The following is a 19,029-nucleotide window of genomic DNA, read 5'->3' as shown; positions in this document are numbered from 1 at the left end:
TTAGGACAAGGTCTAGCATTGCACCTCTCCTCGTTGGCGTCTCCACCACCTGAGTCAAGAAATTATCATCAATGCTTTGCAGGAACCTCCTCGACTGTTTGTGCCTAGCTGTGCTGTCTTCCCAACAGATGTCAGGGTGGTTGAAGTCTCCCATGAGAACCAGGGCCTGTGATCATGAGGCTACTGCCAGCTGTCGGTAGAAGGCCTCATCGATGACTTCCGCCTGATCAGGTGGCCTGTAGTAAACCCCCACAACAGTGTCACCCATGTTAGCCTGCCCTTTAATCCTTACACATAGGCTCTCAACTTGCTCTTCATCCACCCCGAGGCAGAGCTCCAGACATTCTAGTTGCTCCCTCACATAAAGAGCAACTCTACCACCTCGCCTGCCTGGCCTGTCTTTCCTAAAAAGCACATAGCCATCCATGACAGCATCCCAGTCATGTGATCTATCCCACCATGTCTCTGTCACTGCAATGAGATCATGGGCCTGCACACAGATCTCTAACTCTTCCTGCTTATTCCCCATGCTGCATGCATTGGTATACAGGCATTTCAGAGAGCCAGTCAAGCATGCAAGCTTCCCAGGAGAGGTGCAAGAGGATCCTCCATAGCCATGTTGCATGCTGTCTCCCCTGGCTGTATGCACCCACTGGAGGCATCCTGACTTGAGCGGTGTTTTACTGACTCTCCTGCCACTATACCACTCCCCTTCCCCCATCTTGCCTAGTTTAAAGCCCTCCGTACCAGGCTGGCCAATCTGTTGGCAAAGACGCGCGTGCCCCGCTTGGTAAGGTGGATCCCATCACTCCCCATCAGCTGTTGATCTTCAAACAGGGTCCCATGGTCATAGAAACCAAAGCCCTGCTGCCAACACCAGCGGCCCAGCCAGCTGTTAACTTGGAAAACACGTCTACTCCTCCTCCCATCCTTCCCCCTCACAGGCAAGATTGAGGAGAAAACAACCTGGGCTCCCAGACCCTTCACCACCATGCCCAGAGCTCTGAAGTCCCTTTTGATGGTTTCCAATTTGCCTTTCTTGTCATTAGCACCCACATGGAAGATCAGCAGAGGGTAGTAGTCCGATGCATGGACAAGCCTTGGCAATCTTTCCACGACATCTCTTATTCGAGCCCCTGGCAGGCAGCAAACCTCTCTGGACAAGAGGTCAGGTCAGCAGATAGGTGCCTCTGTCCCCTGCAGCAGGGAGTCACCCACAACAATCACTCGCCGTTTCTTCCGGGGGTTCCTGCACGGCACAGGGTCTGCCAGGCCAGTTGCCTCCCTTGGAACCATGCCCAGCTCCTCCTCGGCTTGGAGGGCGCTAAACTTGTTCTTCAAGGGTAAGTCTTGAGGAGGAGCAAGAGCCTTTCTCCTTCTACGAGAGGTCACCAGCTTCCAGCCCTCTTCAACAGCGTTATGATGCACCTTTACACACGGTGCTGAGCCCTCTGACAACTCCGCTGCAGTGGGGGCAGGGGACTCCTGGAGCTGAACAGTCTCCGAGAACACCCTGTCAATCTCCCGCTCATCCTCTCGGATGCTACGCAGCCTACTAACCTCCTCCCGTAACTCCTTTATCTGGTGACGCAACTGGTCAACCACAGCACACCTCACACAAGAGAGCTGACTGTCAGCCCAGGCCCCACGGAGAGGCCCCAGGCACTGCCTGCAGCCTGACACCTGCAGAGCTGCATCTGCTGTCTGAGGGTCTGTCTGGGTTGAGGCCTCAGACACAGCTGATGCAGCACCTCCCGCAGCCACGGGGGAACGTGCTCTGCGGCGTGTCATAACCATGCCCCGGGGAAGGACACACCACTGTGCAAAATGGAGAGGCGCCTTCTTTGCCTTCTGGCACCCTTCTGCGCGAACTGCTGCGTCTGTTCGCTGCCTCTGTTGGCTGCGCTCTGGGAGCTGCGCTCTAGGCCTGGCTCTTATATAGGCCTCTGCCTAGCAGTGACTCACAAGGGTGCTTGACCCACCCAATCAGGAGCCACCTGAAACAAAAGCCCCAACTCCCTCTGACCAGGGCAGCCCAGAGAGCTCGTTAGCAGCAGCCCCACCTAGCTAGAACTTCCCAGGAGAAGTTAAGTCAAGGTCCCTTGCACGAGTCCTTGCCCAGCTCTCCCTTCCTGCTAGCAGCAAGCACCGTCTAGTTCCTCGGGGGTCCCCAGAAAGTCTCCACAACTTCCAACAAGGCCCACAAAAGGCCCAGGCAGAGCCCAGACACTGCTGCGCAAACTGCTGCGTCTGTTCGCTGCCTCTGTTAGAGGTTAGAGATCTTTTGTCCAAACTGGACATCCATAAATCCATGGGCCCCGATGGGATGCACCCACGAGTGCTGAGGGAGCTGGCGGATGTTATCGCTAGGGCACTCTCCATCCTCTTGGAAAGGTCCTGGAGATCAGGAGAGGTGCCTGAGGACTGGAAGAAAGCCAATGTCACGCCAGTCTTCCAATCTTCAAAAAGGGCAAGAAGGAGGAGCCAGGAAACTCCAGGCCTGTCAGCCTCACCTCCATCCCAGGAAAGGTGATGGAACAGCTCCTCCTGGAGGTCCTCACTAAGCATCTGGAGGACAAGAAGGTGATCAGGAGTAGTCAGCATGGATCCACCAAAGGGGAAATCATGCTTGACCAACCTGATAGCCTTCCAGGATGGAATGACTGGCTGGGGAGATGAGGGGAGAGCAGTGGATGTTGTCTCCCTGGACTTGAGCAAGGCTTTGGACACTGTCTCCCATCACATCCTCAAAGGCAAGCTCAGGAAGTGTGGGTTGGCTGAGTGGACAGTGAGGTGGCTTGAGAACTGGCTGGATGGCCGAGCTCAGAGGGTTGTGGTGAATGGTGCAGAGTCAAGTTGGAGGCCTGTAGCTAGCGGTGTCCGCCCGGGGGTCAGTCCTGGGTCCAGCCTTGTTCAATGTATTCCTCCATGACCTGGAGGAAGGGACAGAGTGCACCCTCAGCAAGTTTGCTGATGAGACTAAACTGGGGGGAGAGGCTGACACACCAGAAGGCTGTGCTGCCATGCTGAGGGACCTGGACAGGCTGGAGAGGTGGGCGGAGAGGAGCCTCCTGAAGTTCCACAAAGGCAAGTGCAAGGTCCTGCACCAGTACAGGCTGGGGGTTGACCTGCTGGGAAGCAGCTCTGCAGAGGAGGGCCTGGGAGTGTTGGTGGACTACAGGTTTGTAAGGTAAGAAAAAGAAATCACAGAATCATAGAACCACAGACCGGCCAAATTTGGAAGCACCTTGCCCAGAATTGCGTCCAGGCAGGTTTTCAATATCTCCAGGGAAGGCGACTCCACAGCCTCTCTGGGCAGCCTGTCCCAGTACTCCCTCACCCTCACAGTAAAGAAGCTTTTCCTCATGGTAAAGATGGAACTTTCTGTGTTTCAGTTTCTGCCTGTTGCCTCTTATCTTGTCTCTGGGCACCATGTAGAAGAGTCTGGCCCCGTCCTCTTGACAACCTCCCTTCAGACACTTGGACACATTGATCAGTGGTGTTGAAGGGAGAGGGGGGGACTCCTTTATACATTGGGAGGCAGTGTGTTTCAGCCTTTGCTAATTGTGCCTTCTTGACCTCCTGCTGCCACTGGCAAAGGGGGAAAAATCACCTCTAACCCTGCGTGCTTTCTTTCCAATCCATATAGAGGTTTCAGGTCCCCAGGACATGTCAGAAACAGCCCCCAGCACCCATGTCCAGACTATGCATTCCATTGCTATGTGTAGTCTCTTTGCTGTATGATACTTGAATCCAGTATATGCTGTTAATTCAGTCATCAGTGAAGGCTTTGGTGGACTGTGCAGCTCATATCCTTTGTTCCTTTTGTCTCTCACCTTTGAACTTGTCTATCTGGGTTGCACCTTGGCAAGGCTAGGGATGGAGACAGAGTCCTATCCAGCTGTTGTCCCCCACCTGACTATCTAATGTGGAAAAAAGCTAATCCAAGGAGATCATAATCTGATCATAATCTGCGCTCTGTTGAGCGCAGCCAACAGAGGCAGCGAACAGACGCAGCAGTTTGCGCAGCAGTGTCTGGGCTCTGCCTGGGCCTTTTGTGGGCCTTGTTGGAAGTTGTGGAGACTTTCTGGGGACCCCCGAGGAACTAGACGGTGCTTGCTACTAGCAGGAAGGGAGAGCTGGGCAAGGACTCCTGCAGGGGACCTTGACTTAACTTCTCCTGGGAAGTTCTAGCTAGGTGGGGCTGCTGCTAACGAGCTCTCTGGGCTGCCCTGGTCAGAGGGAGTTGGGGCTTTTGTTTCAGGTGGCTCCTGATTGGGTGGGTCAAGCACCCTTGTGAGTCACTGCTAGGCAGAGGCCTATATAAGAGCCAGGCCTAGAGCGCAGCTCCCAGAGCGCAGCCAACAGAGGCAGCGAACAGACGCAGCAGTTCGCGCAGAAGGGTGCCAGAAGGCAAAGAAGGCATCTCTCCATTTTACACAGTGGTGTGTCCTTCCCCAGGCATGGTCATGACACGCTGCAGAGCACGTTCCCCAGTGGCTGCGGGAGGTGCTGCATTGGCTGTGTCTGAGGCCTCAACCCAGACAGACCCTCAGACAGCAGATGCAGCTCTGCAGGTGTCAGGCTGCAGGCAGTGCCTGGGGCCTCTCCGTGGGGCCTGGGCTGACAGTCAGCTCTCTTGTGTGAGGTGTGCTGTGGTTGACCAGTTGCGTCACCAGATAAAGGAGTTACGGGAGGAGGTTAGTAGGCTGCGTAGCATCCGAGAGGATGAGCGGGAGATTGACAGGGTGTTCTCGGAGATTGTTCAGCTCCGGGAGTCCCCTGCCCCCACTGCAGCGGAGGTGTCAGAGGGCTCAGCACCGTGTGTAAAGGTGCATCATAATGCTGTTGAAGAGGGCTGGAAGCTGGTGACCTCTCGTAGAAGGAGAAAGGCTCTTGCTCCTCCTCAAGACTTACCCTTGAAGAACAAGTTTAGTGCCCTCCAAGCCGAGGAGGAGCTGGGCATGGCTCCAAGGAGGCAACTGGCCTGGCAGACCCTGTGCCGTGCAGGAACCCCCGGAAGAAACGGCGAGTGATTGTTGTGGGTGACTCCCTGCTGCAGGGGACAGAGGCACCTATCTGCCGACCTGATCTCTTGTCCAGAGAGGTTTGCTGCCTGCCAGGGGCTCGAATAAGAGATGTCATGGAAAGACTGCCAAGGCTTGTCCATGCATCGGACTACTACCCTCTGCTGATCTTCCATGTGGGTGCTAATGACATGAAAGGCAAACTGGAAACCATCAAACGGGACTTCAGAGCTCTGGGAATGGTGGTGAAGGGTCTGGGAGCCCAGGTCGTTTTCTCCTCAATCTTGCCTGTGAGGGGAAAGGACAGGAGGAGGAGTAGACGAATTTTCCAAGTTAACAGCTGGCTGCGCCGCTGGTGTTGGCAACAGGGCTTTGGTTTCTATGACCATGGGACCCTGTTTGAAGATCAACAGCTGATGGGGAGAGACGGGATCCACCTTACCAAGCGGGGCACGCGCGTCTTTGCCAACAGATTGGCCAGCCTGGTACGGAGGGCTTTAAACTAGGCAAGATGGGGGAAGGGGAGTGGTATAGTGGCAGGGGAGTCAGTAAAACACCGTTCAAGTCAGGATGCCTCCAGCGGGTGCATACAACCAGGGGAGACAGCATGCAACATGGCTATGGAGGATCCTCTTGCACCTCTTCTGGGAAGCCTGTGTGCTTGACTGGCTCTCTCAAATGCCTGTATACCAATGCACGCAGCATGGGGAATAAGCAGGAAGAGTTAGAGATCTGTGTGCGGTCGCAGGGCCATGATCTCATTGCAGTGACAGAGACATGGTGGGATAGATCACATGACTGGGATGCTGTCATGGATGGCTATGTGCTTTTTAGGAAAGACAGGCCAGGAAGGCGAGGGGGTGGAGTTGCTCTTTATGTGAGGGAGCAACTAGAATGTATGGAGCTCTGCCTCGGGGTGGATGAAGAGCAAGTTGAGAGCCTATGGGTAAGGATTAAAGGGCAAGGTAACATGGGTGACACTGTTGTGGGGGTTTACTACAGGCCACCTGATCAGGAGGAAGTCGTCGATGAGGCCTTCTAAAGACAGCTGGAAGAAGCCTCACGATCACAGGCCCTGGTTCTCATGGGAGACTTCAACCACCCTGACATCTGTTGGGAAGACAGCACAGCTAGGCACAAACAGTCAAAGAGGTTCCTGCAGAGCATTGATGATAATTTCTTGACCCAGGTGGTGGAGACGCCAACGAGGAGAGGTGCAATGCTAGACCTTGTACTAACGAACAAAGAAGGTCTAGTTGGAGAGGTGAAGGTTGGGGGCAGCCTTGGCTGCAGTGACCATGAGATGGTGGAGTTCAGGATCCTGCGAGGAGGGAGCAGGGCAATGAGTAGGATTGCAACGCTGGACTTCAGGAGAGCTGACTTTGGCCTCTTTGGGGACCTACTTAGGGGAATCTCCTGGGGTAGGGCCCTAGAAGGAAGAGGGGTCCAAGAGAGCTGGTTAATATTCAAGCGTCACTTCCTCCAGGCTCAGGATCAGTGCATCCCTCTGAGGAAGAAGTTCAGCAAAGCGGGCAGGAGACCTGCATGGATGAGCAAGGAACTCCTGGCTAAACTCCAGCAGAAGAAGGAAGTGTACAGAATGTGGAAAAGGGGACAGGCCACTTGGGAGGAATACAGGGACGTTGTCAGAGCATGCAGGGATGCGACAAGGAAGGCTAAGGCCCAGTTGGAATTAAATCTGGCAAGGGATGTCAAGGACAACAAGAAGGCCTTCTTCAAATACATCAATAGCAAAAGGAAGACTAGGGAAAACGTGGGCCCGCTGCTGAAAGGGGCGGGTGCCCTGGTGACAAAGGATACAGAGAAGGCAGATTTATTGAATGCCTTCTTTGCTTCTGTCTTCACTGCTAAGGCCAGTCCTGAGGAATTCCAGACCTTGGAGACAAGAGAGGAAGGCTGGAGAAAGGAAGACTCTCCCTTGGTTGAGGAGGATCGGGTTAGAGATCTTTTGTCCAAACTTGACATCCACAAATCCATGGGCCCCGATGGGATGCACCCACGAGTGCTGAGGGAGCTGGCGGATGTTATCGCTAGGCCTCTCTCCATCATCTTTGAAAGGTCCTGGAGATCAGGAGAGGTGCCTGAGGACTGGAAGAAAGCCAATGTCACGCCAGTCTTCAAAAAGGGCAAGAAGGAGGAGCCAGGAAACTACAGGCCTGTCAGCCTCACCTCCATCCCGGGAAAGGTGATGGAACAGCTCATCCTGGAGGTCATCACTAAGCATCTGGAGGACAAGAAGGTGATCAGGAGTAGTCAGCATGGATTCACCAAAGGGAAATCATGCTTGACCAATCTGATAGCCTTCTATGACAGAATGACTGGCTGGGTAGATGAGGGCAGAGCAGTGGATGTTGTCTGCCTGGACTTGAGCAAGGCTTTGGACACTGTCTCCCATCACATCCTCCTAGGTAAGCTCAGGAAGTGTGGGCTAGATGAGTGGACGGTGAGGTGGCTTGAGAACTGGCTGGATGGCCGAGCTCAGAGGGTTGTGGTAAATGGCGCAGAGTCAAGTTGGAGGCCTGTGGCTAGTGGTGTCCCCCAGGGGTCAGTCCTGGGCCCAGTCTTGTTCAATATATTCATCAATGACCTGGAGGAAGGGACAGAGTGCACCCTCAGCAAGTTTGCTGATGAGACTAAACTGGGGGGAGTGGCTGACACACCAGAAGACTGTGCTGCCATTCAGAGGGACCTGGACAGGCTGGAGAGGTGGGCGGAGAGGAACCTCCTGAAGTTCAACAAAGGCAAGTGCAAAGTCCTGCACCTAGGCAGGAATAATCCCATGCACCAGTACAGGCTGGGGACTGACCTGTTGGAAAGTAGCTCTGCCGAGAAGGACCTGGGAGTGCTGGTGGACAACAAGTTAAACATGAGCCAGCAGTGTGCCCTTGTGGCCAAGAAGGCCAATGGTCCCCTGGGGTGCATTAGGCAGAGTGTTGCCAGCAGGTGGAGGGAGGTGATCCTGCCCCTCTATTCAGCCCTGGTGAGGCCTCACCTGGAGTACTGTGTCCAGTTCTGGGCTCCCCAGTACAAGAGAGACATGGCACTCCTGGAGAGAGTCCAGCGGAGGGCTACCAAGATGATGAGAGGGCTGGAGCATCTCTCCTATGAAGAAAGACTGCAAGAGCTGGGCCTGTTCAGCCTGGAGAAGAGAAGATTGAGAGGGGATCTCATCAACGTGTACAAGTATCTGAAGGGGGAGTGTCAAGAGGATGAGGCCAGCCTCTTCTCCGTGGTGCCCAGCAACAGGACAAGAGGCAATGGGCAGAAACTGAACCACAGGAAGTTCCATCTGAACCTGAGAAAAAACTTCTTCACTGTGAGGGTGACAGAGCATTGGAACAGGTTGCCCAGAGGGGTGGTGGAGTCTCCTTCGCTGGAGATATTCAAAACCCGTCTGGATGTGATCCTGGGCAATATGCTCTAGGTGACCCTGCTTGAGCAGGGAGGTTGGACGAGATGATCTCCAGAGGTCCCTTCCAACCTAAACGATTCTGTGATTCTGTGATTCTGTGATTCTGTGATAACAACCTCATTTCTCCAGAAACCTCCAAAAAAAAAAAAAAAAGTTCATCCAGCAAAGATCAGCATGTGCTGTATTTACCATAAGTTGAGTTGGCTATCTCACCTACTACTCATGGCCATCCCCTCCCCATCACTGGCACGGGAAAGAGTAAGTCTTTGTGGACATCCCCAGTGATTTGTGGGCCTTTTAAAGGCAAGAGGGGGATTACCTCAAAGAACCTGAGTCATTGAAAAGAGAAGTATTAAACAAAAGCTGCTACTGGGACCTTCTACACTCACCCTAGAGAGATTAGATCATGGTGAGAGCGATTCATCCTGCCTGCCTAGGACACTTATCTTAGACCAAGTAAAAATAAGTTCTTGGAAGTGTCAGTCAGGAATATGAATCACTCAGGAGACAGAGTAGCTTTCACAACAGCTACTGGTGTTTTTGTCACAGCTTTCAGCAACAATGTAACTGTTACTGTAGCAACTGTTGCTGGAGTAACTGTTAGCTGGCCCAACAACAGATTAGGACCCTACTTGAAAGCCTTGTCTTGCCCATCACCTTCAGCCGTCACAACTTGAGTGACTGTGCCACCAGGTCAAAACTGGACATGTCCCCCATGTACTATTCTTGATCTGTGATCTTCCCAAGACAATCTCTCACACCCTGACATATTCACAGGGTCTAATATGTCCACCTCTATGGGCATTAACCTATGCCAGGCTCCCAGGGTCTAAAAGGTACAAGGAGTAGCAAGTATTCTATGATCATTTTCTAACATGTCCCCTAAGGTAGAATGAATCTGTCCCAGAAGAGCACAGGTGTTCTTGGGGTAGATGTGCCCAAACCCTTTGCATATTCAGCTGTTCCAGGATCTTCAAATGAGAACAGACACCAATGCTAAGGCTGAAATCCTTCCACACTCCAGGCTCAGGATTGATTACCTCCCCTTTAACTGCATTGTGAATTCAGATATCTCAATCATGAGATAAATCTACCTGTCAGTCTGAGGTGAACTATTGCTGAGGACAGAAGCTGTCGGCATTCGGGGGGTTTGGAGGCGTATTTCAGCTTGCCTTTTGCAATAAATAGCACAGAAATGAGAAGAGGACTCTGAGGTCCCTTCTTCTCTCTGCCTTGTCAAGCAGGAATTATGGAATGTTATGGAATAACAAAGTCACGTGCATTTGCTTCACGATAACAGAGTGGCTTCACAATGACACCAGCCAGCTCCCTCAGCACTCACAGGTGCCTCAGGGCGTATATGCTTGTGTATGTCCAGATTGTTTCAATACACTCTAACCTGATCCTCCCTCAGCAAGAGTGAGTCTTCATTGCTCCATATTCCCCCTGGGGTCTCAGGGGCCCGGGATTCCTGAGGGCCAGTCTTACCAATAAAACCTGGTGCAAAGAAGGCATTCAGTGCATCTGCTTTTTTCGATGTCATTTGTCACCATGGCTCCTGCTTCCTTTAGTAGCAGGCCCACATTTTCCCTATCTATCCTTTCACTGTCCATATACTTCCAGAAGACTTTCTTGTTGCCTTTCCACATCTCTTGGAAATTTCAGTTCTAGGTTGGTTTTAGACCTCCTAACCCCATCACTGCATGTTTGGACAGTGTCTTATATTCCCCTTGAGTCACCTTCCCTATTTCCATTTCCTGTACACTTCCTTTTTATATTTGAGTAGAGTCAGGACCAACTTGTTCATCCATGCAGGCCCCCTCCTGCCTCTGCCTGGACCATTCTTGAGTCTGCAGAAGGTTATCCTTGGATACAGCCAGCTCTCTCAGGTCCCCATTCACAGAATCACAGAATCACAGAATCGTTTAGGTTGGAAGGGACCTCTGGAGATCATCTCGTCCAACCTCCCTGCTCAAGCAGGGTCACCTAGAGCATATTGCCCAGGATCACATCCAGACGGGTTTTGAATATCTCCAGCGAAGGAGACTCCACTACCTCTCTGGGCAACCTGTTCCAGTGCTCCAATGCTCACCCTCACAGTCAAGAAGTTTTTTTCTCAGGTTCAGATGGAACTTCCTGTGGTTCAGTTTGTGCCCATTGCCTCTTGTCCTGTCACTGGGCACCATGGAGAAGAGTCTGACCCCATCCTCTCAACACCCTCCCTTCACATACTTGTAAAAGTTGATGAGATCACCTCTCCATCTTCTCTTCTCCAGGCTGAACAGGCCCAGCTCTCTCAGCTTTTCTTCAGAGGAGAGATGCTCCAGTCCCCCCATCATCTTTGTAGCCCTCCGCTGGGCTCTCTCCAGGAGTGCCATGTCTCTCTTGTCCTGGGGAGCCCAGAATTGGACACGGTACTCCAGGTGAGGCCTCCCCAGGGCTGAGGAGAGGGGCAGGATCACCTCCCTCCACCTGCTGGCAACACTCTGCCTCATGCACCCCAGGGGACCATTGGCCTTCTTGGCCACAAGGGCACACTGCTGGCTCATGCTTAACTTGTTGTCTACCAGCACTCCCAGGCCCTCCTCTGCAGAGCTGCTTCCCAGCAGGTCAACCCCCAGCCTGTACTGGTGCAGGAGCCTGCACTTGCCTTTGTGGAACTTCAGGAGGCTCCTCTCCGCCCACCTCTCCAGCCTGTCCAGGTCCCTCAGCATGGCAGCACAGCCTTCTGGTGTGTCAGCCTCTCCCCCCAGTTTAGTAGCATCAGCAAACTTGCTGAGGGTGCACTCTGTCCCTTCCTCCAGGTCATTGATGAATATATTGAACAAGACTGGAAGCTTCTTCCAACTGTCTGAAGAAGGCCTCATCCACTTCTTCCTAATCAGGAAGAAGTAGACCCACACTACTGAACACCTGCTACCCTCTAGTAGACATCAGCTATAGTGGACACCCACTACAGTGTCACCCATGCTGGTCTACCTGCTGATCCAAACCCACAAGCTCTTAGTTAGTCCCTCACCTGTCCCCAGGCAGAGCTCCAGATGTTCCTGCTGCTGTCATACATAAAGGGGCAACTTCCCTTCCTTGCATTCCCAGTTTGTTCTTCCTAAAGAGCCTGTGTCCATCCATGACAGCATTAAAGTCATATAAGCTATCCCACCACTTCTCCATGATCTCAGTAAGATTATAGCCCTATAAGCACACACAGATTTCTAATTCCTCTACTATTTGTATGCATTAGTGTACAGGCACTTCAGAGAGGAACCCCAGTGTGCTGTCTTCCTAGAAAGGGCATAAGAGCTTTCCCTATTAGGTGGTCCCCGAGACACTTCCTTATTTACTTGCATATGCTTGTGGTCATAGTCACCAAAATCCTATTTTTGACATCAGCTGTAACACCACTCATTGACTCACAGGATCCATTCAGTCCTCCTCAGGCCTATCCCCCTCACCAGCAGGATTGACAAGACCACCAGCTGGGTCCTCATGCCCTTATCCTTTACCTCCAGAGTCATGTAGTCATGTTTGATATTTTCCAGGTCTCCCCTGGCAGTATTGTTGGTGCCCACACAGAAGAGCAGCAGGGTGTAATGATCTGAGGACTGGGCCGATCTTGGCAACAGCATCCTGAGTGTGAGCTCCCAGCAAGCAGAAAACCTCCCTAAATGGTAAGTCAGGTCAGCAGATGAGGGTTTCTGTCCCCCGCACCTGATGTCTCCCACTACTGACACTTGCTGCTTTCTGTGTGCTCTTGGGTGGCTAAGGCTCAGCTGGCACAGATACTCTGTTTGAAAGTATTCCCAGGTCCTCATTGTTATGGGGGGCAGGGAGGTGAACCTATTCCAAAGTTTCTAGCCTTCCAGTGGAGTAAGAGGCCTCCTCCTGGTGCCAGAAGTCACCTGCTTCCAGCCTTCACCATCATGGCAGTTTCTGTTTTTTAACCCAATAGGCACCAACTCTGCCTGCCTTTCTGCTACAGTCAGGTGCAGGCTCCAGAAGCTGCAAAATCTCAGAGATCTAGTCCATCTCTTTCTTATCCTCTCTGATGTTGTCCAGCCTATTGACCTTCTCCCAGAGCTTCTTGACTTGGCTGTACACCTTCTGCAGCAAAGAGACTGCCAGGCCCAGCAAGAAGCCCCCGGCACTCCCTGCAGCCTGAGAGTTACAGGGCTGCACCCTCCTTTTGAAGCTTTAGCTCGGTCAAAGCCTCTGACGTGGCAGCTACAGTTACTTCAATAGCTTTTAGGGACTGTGCCCTGTAGCCCATCCGCACTGCAGCTGAGAACACATACACTGATGTGAGCAGTGTTACCAGACTTTTCTGAGCTGCATCTGTTCACTGCACTCCAGAAGCTGGGTCTCTAGGCTTGGCTTTTATATAGGCCTCTCCTGAGCACCGGCTAAAAGGGTTCTTGACCCTCCCTTGACCTCCCAGGGGTCAGCTGGAATAAATGTTTCAACACTTTCTGACAAAGGGCAGTTGGCAGAGCTTGTTAGCAGCTGCTAGAGCTTGCTAGAGCTTTTCAGAAGTTGAGGCCTCCTGCAGCTGTCCTTAGCTGACTTTCCTTACTGGTCAGCTGCAGGCACCCTGAAATTCCTCAGAGACTTCCCAGGAATTCCCCTGTGGTCTCTAAAAAAGTCCCAGGAGATCTAAGCAGAGCTTAGGAACTGCCGTACAAACTACTGTGTCTGGTGGCTGCCTCCGTTAGTTGTGCTCAGGCTGGAAGAGCTTGTGGAATTTATTATGCTTCAGTCTCGTGAGCATAGCCTTGGCTGAAAACATAATCCATGCTGTGTTTCCCAAGCAAGATTCTTCAGAAATCAGGTGTTGTTTCATAGTTCTTAGGTTATTTATTTGCTGTGTATTGCTGTAAATGCATATGAATTTGTTTGACTGGGCTGGAATTGATTGGTAAATCTATTCTGCCACAAATGCTCAAGTATATTTCATCTTTTCCGGAATATAAGCTCAGAAAGCTTTTATCTTCCCTTGACTTTTATTTGAGGAAAAAACACAGTTGTAAGAAGCATGCATTTGTGAGCAAAGTAACTTTTTCAGATTAAAGATGCTTTTATTCCAAAGAGAGTGTATTCATATGCAGTAATCCCAGCAGAGCTGTTGTGGAACTGACTTATTTCATTATAACCAAACCATTTAGCTTTTCCCTCTGGACAAAGGTACTGATTTTTCTTTAACTCTTGTTCCTTTCACAGTTACAAACACTGAATCACTGGTTCTAATCATTGAGCTACTTCAAAATTGCAACTAACTCTACTGTAACAAGGTAAGAAATGGGTAGTGAGTGGTTAAAAGTCTCATGTTTCAGGATTGCTTGGAAGAGCCCCTTTTGTAAAGGATCTGAAATGCTGTGGGCACTGCCAGTAGGAAACTCATATTTAGGAGTGAAATCCTTCTACCAGTACATCCAGATAAGTGGTTGTTTACATAGAGCTATGAAGGCTAAAAATGTTCCTAGATCCTGTCGTCTCCTTTATATAATGTGAGACTACATACCGCCCACCTTACCCTACACCTTGCTAACATATAACTAGTCTTCCACAGGCAAGAAAGGGACGGTAGTATTGAATGTTGGAGTTATAGCCTCATTTTCCAGGAATCTGTATGATACCCCCTGCAGACCCTAAAAAAGCCCTCTTGCTGCTTCCCCCACAGGAAACTGTTTCTGTGCGGCTCCCTCCCCTGTACTGCCTTGTAGTTCATTTTCACTCTTCCTCTGTTATGACCACAAGCAGCTCTGCTTCCTCCCTGCTTCTTCCCTGTGCCAGCTAGTTCCACAGAGGGCATAGTGCTGAGACTGCCAAGACATCCCCTTGACCTCCCTCTGCCCCTTGCATGGGCTTGGAAAACAGGGCATGAACAGCTCCCACATGCAGAATCCTCCCTTTTCCAACCTCTTCTACACAGAAAGGACCTCACCAATTCCCCTTTAAGTAGCCCTGCTGAAAAAACACATTTGGGAGGATTTTCCTCTCATGGTAAAGGACTGAGATCAAGGCAAACAGAGGTGGCAAGAAGGACTCGTGTTTCTAATGCTAGCTTTATACAAAAAGACCCACGCATCATCCCACCCACCTACTCCCTATGCTCTTTCAGACAAGATCCTTCCACCCTCCTTCTGCCCCCAACACCAAGGATCTCTCCAGTGGGTATCTTTCCCTCAGGACCCTTGTCCTACCTCAGCTTCCCTCTTTGCCTGTCCTTCTCTTTTGCACAGGAGGTACCAGTTCATTTGGATCCCACAAGAAAGGCACAAACATGCTCCAAAAAGATAACTATTTTATTAGCATCTCAGAAAAGGTGATAGCAAATGATAAAAGCTTACATTCTTTCTGATGATGGGAACCCCAAGTTAATATAGCACCAGACAAACAGCTAGTCTTGCCCCAGCACTCTATGCCAACCCTATTTGTGGTAAGGTTCACTGCTGTTGTAATCTTTTAGAGTTTTCATAGGATTTTCTTAAAGAGGATGTTTATATGAAACCATGTTGCTCCACTTCAGGATAAAGAAAAGGACATGCTGGTGGTGTCACCACTCATGCCAAGTAGGTGCTGCCTCCAGTAGCTCTTCTGCTACTGATTAACTGTCTAAGTTCATCATACATCAAGGAATATGAGCAGCATAGTACAGTCCTGAAAGTCAAGTGATATGTGGAGTACAGTACAGCACAGCACATGCCTTTGTCTACTCAGATCAACTGTTATGTGGAACACTAACTCCTTGATGTACAACAGTCTTCCAGTTAGGATATTACACCTGCTTCCTGCTCTTTGTGGGAGTGTGGTCTCAGAACCTTCTCCCATGCTTGTCAAACAGGCTTCCAGTATGTGCTGTTTTGTATTTCCTGAAGTTTCAGCACACCAAAGGCAGTGGGGTGACCCTGGCTTCAAGATCAATTTCATGAAATGTACCTCTTCTCTTGAAACTGGAGACTCTCTCCCAACCTATTTTCTAAATGAGCTTGCTGCTCCCTCTTTCTCTTGTCCCTTCATAACCTGTGGGCATTCAGAACTGATAGCTCTCTCTCACATGCTCAGCTCTGCAGAGCATAGTATTAGGGGAGTAAAAAATTCTTCAAGCAAACAGCACTGCAGGAACACTTAGTAACTGAAACACAAACCTTTGGCAACCCCCTAATGTTCATGCCTGATAGAAGTAATTACGGATGGTACACTTGTGTGCATGTGGAGTTTGGTTCTGGGAAATATGTCTCATCTGAGTGCAACAACTCTGTCTCCATATTTGTGAGCAGTTCCTCTTTCTCCTTGCTTTTTAATGTGAGGAGGGCATTGGAATTTGAAGAACACAGCAAGATCTGGGGAACTGCTTGTCTCAGTTTCTGATCTAATTCCTGGGCATCAGACAGTCTACTTTATCCAGACAGATTTGGGTCAGATCTGAAAGTTTTTCTACTGCTACCAATCAGAGTGCAGGGGAATGAAAGCCCTTCTCCAAGTCATCTCCTTGGAGAGATATTTCTCTCCTGTGGCCTTGTCTCCATTCCCATAGGACTTAGGAAACACTGGGAGGTGCAATGAATGCCACAAATGTCACCTAGCTGGGTGCCCATTGTATTATGCATAATATCTTAGTGCTGGGAGTTACCAGGGGAAAAGTCACTCGCCTTCTCAGCATTTCAACACTGTTCTTCCCCTCTCCCCCAAATGGCAGCAGCCAGGTGAAGTGAGGGCTTAGAGACTGAGGGATGGAAAGAAAGAGACCCAAGTGGCTGGTCCATGTCTGTAGGGAACTTCCCCATCCCATGCCCTATTGATGTGCTCTCTTGTGGCTACAGCGAAATCCCAAGGGTGGCTTTGTCTGCAGTCACTGCCCTCTCTCATTACGTCTGCCTTCTTGCCTATTCTGTATGTTGAACAGGTTTATCACCAAATCTTATTCCAATAGCTGTCATTATCCCAGTTGTGGCATAAGCTGTGACTGCTTTTTAGTTGTTGTTTTTTTTTAAGAATAAAAGAGTTATGAAGTACATCAGGGGCTGTTCCACCTCCCATCTTTTTCTTCATTAGCTTTGGCGTGGTTTCCACTGGATGTGCCTATCCCAGACGCTAGCTGGAAAGTAGTTCTGTCCTAGGCATCCAGGCAGTATGGCAGTGTCTCGTGTGTTTTCCTCTCCTGAGAAATGAGTGAGCTGCCCCATGTACTCCCACCCCTACTCAATAGCGAGGGAACAGCAGGAGGGCTTCTCCTGGCAAACTCAAGCCAAGGGAAAAACTGGACACCTGCAATATTAATGGAGAACCATCCTATCCTAAGGGAGATGTTGAAAATGAGTTTGGAAAAATTGTGCCTCTGAAGACCTCTGTAAAGTGTAAGAATGTTACTGTAAGGTGATTCTTATGCGTGTCTCCACTATAGCTCTGTTTCCATCTTGTTCTCTTTCAGCTCTGATGTTTTCTGAAAACACTAACCACAGTGACGCTATGGAAAATGATGAAGAAAAAGATCACACCTACTGTAGTTTTGGAACTGATATTGGGAGTTCTGGAAGGGGGCAGATACAGGATGCAACACCTGCCATTATTGGAATATAAAGTTGAGTTCATTCCATTGACTATAAGGAGATTCTTGAGTTAAATATTTTTCATGTACAACCTGCTTGTCTCTTTGTAGACTTCGGAGAGAAAGCTCAGCAAGAAGGGTCCAATGTCATTGGGTGTTTGGAGATGTCCCTCTGCCCAGCCACAAAGAAGAAAGGGAGCCCAGACTGCAGTTATATGGGTAAAGTCAGGTGGAAATAATGGGACCAAAGATTCAAACCCCGCAGATATTTCCAAGTCTGACTCTTCTGAAAAAACTTTTCTCCATGGCTCTCTGTTTTTGTCTCTCTGGTGATTTATTTACACAGGAGGTGGGTCATGTCTTGGGGATTAAGGAGGACTTTAAACAGAAATATATCCTTCTTGCATCTCCACTACATTTCCTGATTTCAAAAGAAGTTTCACAATTCTCTGTACAGGATCAGGCTGAGAAATGATGAATTAGTCACCTATCTGTTTCCTCCTTTCCTTCATCTCTCTTCCTCTTTCCCACTCTCCTTCATCAGGACTGAGAAACAGTTTATACGTATGTGGATTTCACAAAGTGCAAGAATGATCCATGCATAATGAAGCATAGCACAATAGATGAGGTGGTGTACACTGAAGTGGTGACCAACCCTGGGCAGAAAAAGTAAATACATGACAAGAAGTCTTCTGAAAATATCCCACATAGCTCTTATTTTCCAAACTAAGTAAGACCAAAGACATCCCTGCTATCTTTCCCTTCGGTTTCTCCTTGCCATGGAATTTGCAAGCACCCTTAGGGTGTCAGGTAATGTCAGCTTGGACTGAGCTCCATGGCTACGGCAGATGGGAGATAATTGGAAAGAGGACTGACTGCAAGCAACCTGACAGCTATGGAAGAATGTTCCTTCTTCATAGTTGGAGCAGATGTGCTTCTTGGACTAACCTAACCATTGTCCTTCACAACAGGTGGGAACAAACAGTATTGCTCTGTTGTAATTCTGCAAAGTATGCCAACTTCCCCTGAAGCATTCCTGGAAATTTTGGCTTCTTTAAGCAAACATCCTTTCCCTGTAAAATGTATGTAATGGTACCATCAGAAAAGTGAATCATCTTCAGGATGTAGGCACCGGTCAGAACAACAGCAGCAACCAGAGATCACAGAATCACAGAATCACAGAATCGTTTAGGTTGGAAGGGACCTCTGGAGATCATCTCGTCCAACCTCCCTGCTCAAGCAGGGTCACCTAGAGCATATTGCCCAGGATCACATCCAGACGGGTTTTGAATATCTCCAGCGAAGGAGACTCCACTACCTCTCTGGGCAACCTGTTCCAATGCTCTGTCACCCTCACAGTGAAGAAGTTTTTTCTCAGGTTCAGATGGAACTTCCTGTGGTTCAGTTTGTGCCCATTGCCTCTTGTCCTGTCGCTGGGCACCACGGAGAAGAGACTGGCCTCATCCTCTTGACACTCCCCCTTCAGATACTTCAGATCGCCTCTCCATCTTCTCTTCTCCAGGCTGAACAGGCCCAGCTCTTGCAGTCTTTCTTCCTAGGAGAGGTGCTCCAGCCCTCTCATCATCTTGGTAGCCCTCCACTGGACTCTCTCCAGGAGTGCCATGTCTCTCTTGTACTGGGGAGCCCAGAATTGGACACGGTACTCCAGGTGAGGCTTCACCAGGGCTGAGGAGAGGGGCAGGATCACCTCCCTCCACCTGCTGGCAACACTCTGCCTCATGCACCCCAGGGGACCATTGGTCTTCTTGGCCACAAGGGCACACTGCTGCCTCATGCTTCACTTGTTGTCCACCAGCACTCCCAGGTCCTTCTCGGCAGAGTTACTTTCCAACAGGTCAGTCCCCAGCCTGTACTGGTGCATGGGATTATTCCTGCCTAGGTGCAGGACTTTGCACTTGCCTTTGTTGAACTTCAGGAGGTTCCTCTCCGCCCACCTCTCCAGCCTGTCCAGGTCCCTCAGCATGGCAGCACAGTCTTCTGGGGTGTTAGCCTCTCCCCCCAGTTTA

The 19,029-nt window shown here is 50.3% G+C and overlaps 1 long non-coding RNA gene across 1 annotated transcript; it reads left to right on the top strand.

Annotated features, from left to right (window-relative positions):
- The first annotated feature begins 11,896 nt into the window (after nucleotides 1-11,896).
- LOC138062827 (uncharacterized) lies at nucleotides 11,897-18,118 on the top strand. Its single transcript, XR_011136594.1, has 3 exons — nucleotides 11,897-12,128; nucleotides 13,675-13,745; nucleotides 16,886-18,118. It is a non-coding gene; the product is annotated as an uncharacterized lncRNA (long non-coding RNA).
- Nucleotides 18,119-19,029: the final 911 nt, after the last annotated feature.

This window comes from Struthio camelus, chromosome 29 (genome assembly GCF_040807025.1).
Source record: "Struthio camelus isolate bStrCam1 chromosome 29, bStrCam1.hap1, whole genome shotgun sequence".
In the NCBI taxonomy this organism is placed as follows: Eukaryota; Metazoa; Chordata; class Aves; order Struthioniformes; family Struthionidae; genus Struthio; species Struthio camelus.
Note: the sequence above shows the minus strand (reverse complement) of the source record. Positions and strands in the feature narration are given on the sequence as shown.